The following is a 2,228-nucleotide window of genomic DNA, read 5'->3' on the forward strand; positions in this document are numbered from 1 at the left end:
GACAGCCAGGCTGCTGGCTGTCACTGGCGGCTGTGAGGAGGAACGCTCCGTTCCTTTTCACAGCCGCTGCTGAGTTGGTGACAACTAGCAGCTTCGCAGGAGGTGGCTGGGCCCGTCATCGGCGGCGATCCAGGAGGCGTGGCCCAGTGACGGAGGAGTCGATCTTGGAGGAGAAGGAGGCGGACAGAGGATCAGGGCTGACAGGTAAGAGGGCTTGACCGCCCACCTGAGACCCTGCAGAGCCTACCAGAGTCTATGGTGGGCTCTGCAGGGTCACCCTTAGGTGGGCTGTTTGGGTTATCAGGTGGGCGTAACTAGAAATCACAGGGCCCCATACAAAATTTTGCTATGGGGCCCTGTGATTTCTAGTTACGCCCCTGCCTATACCCCCTGTGTAATACTTACCTATCATCGTCTTTGGATTATTTCTGTCTGTCAATACATGGATAGACATATATGGTGACAAATCACATCCTCAGTAGGTGATGTTCAACCAGAACTAGCCAGTCTGACTTTGCTTGAACAAATGATATGCATCCATATGTGTTCAGGTACCACATGGAGCCTGGATCTGTTGACAAGTAAATATTATCCACTTTTTTGTTTTTTTTTTACATTAGGTTACAGGTTGAAAGGGCTAGAATGGGTTTTAGGTCTACCAGCCAAGAATCTGAGACCCAACGAGGCTTGGGGATTGGAAAATGAATGTGGTCTTCTTAAGAAAGGAGCATGATTATCATTGAGGCTGTCTAAGCGTCAAGGGGGTCCAGATGTGCAGACATGATAAAGCCACAGGAATGTCGTAGGGCCAGAAAGGTCAGCATGAAAGTAAAAGAATCAAAACATCTTAGTTTTAGACAATGTATGGAAGCCCATGTAAGGTTTTCATGCTGAAGAATTGTCCTTCAGTTCCTGTCCCATAGTGACTGAAGTCAATCCAATACAAGATGTATTTGTATAGGTTGTTTTGGATGTTGCATTTGCTTCATTTGACTCTGTTGCTCAACTAAAAAAAGGTTAAAAGAAGTGTAACCTGCAAAGAAAAGGGTTAATACTTGTCCCACTGTCCTTGCCACAAATTTCAGTCTGTTGTAGAGCTATGTGGCTAGACTCCTCAGCATCAAGCAATTCTATGCCTGGTCCTATCTGCACTTTGTGGTGCCATCCTCCAGGACACAGTAGTGACATAGGACCAGCAGGATGCAGTGGAAGGCAGGCATATGACATTCCTGGAAGTCTTTGCGCTAAAGATTCTGCAGCTCTCCAAGAGAGTGAAGTTTGGCGGTAAGACAGGTTGTATGATCTCCTTTGGCCAATCTACAACTATGTAGTGCAAGAGGGCCTGCCTGATTGAATACAGATCGATTGGATAGTTTGAGTCGGCCCTCATATTACATAGTTGAGTTAAACCTAAAGTTGATTGTACAAATATTGTACGGTCAGATTGTAATGCGTATGGTTGGTTAAGAGGCTGAACTACAACTCTTCTACCCAACATATTGCCATTATGCACAGCACTACCACCACTAGATGGTGCTGTGGAGCATTTTCCTATGCTCCTTAGCGCCATCTAGTGGCACTAATCCTATGTGAATGGCATCCGCTCAGGTATACAATGGGCAGAAGAGTTATAAGTGGCTAATAACGTTTTAAATCAGTTTTAAATATTAACTATTGGCTTGCTGGTAGCTGTTTTCAAAATATTTAGGACATGGAACATTGGGCCATTCTTTAGCCCCTTGCCCCCCACACCTGAATTGTGGGGTGTTTCTACCCGCATGCTTTTATTTTTTTCTTAAAGGAGAACTATGGGGTCAGTGTTTTCCCCATAGTTCTCCTTGGGGTAACGGGAGGACACAAACTAGCATCCTCCCGTTACCCTAAGCTCAGTATACCGCGAGCTACAGCTCGCGGTATACTGAGACGCCGCGCCTGGAGCGGATCCGGACTTAGATGACGGGATCCGCCCAGCTGCGTGAGTGACAGCTGGCTCTGCCTATCTAGAGGCAGAGCCACCTGTACCCGCCCCCTCCCCCGTCCGTTCCGCCAGTCAGCGCTGGCAGATCAGAGCGGGGAGAGGGGAATCCAGCCATCGAGAGGTGAGGGAACCCGGTATGTGTTCTCTCACCTCCCGATCTACTGAGCCGACCTGTGACAGTCTCATTGTCACAGGTCGGCTTAGAACTATGAGGTGAGTGGAAATCACTCATGTCATAGTTCTCCTTTAA

Source organism: Nanorana parkeri, unplaced genomic scaffold (assembly GCF_000935625.1).
Source record: "Nanorana parkeri isolate BGI_ZX_2015 unplaced genomic scaffold, ASM93562v1 scaffold233, whole genome shotgun sequence".
NCBI lineage: Eukaryota > Metazoa > Chordata > Amphibia > Anura > Dicroglossidae > Nanorana > Nanorana parkeri.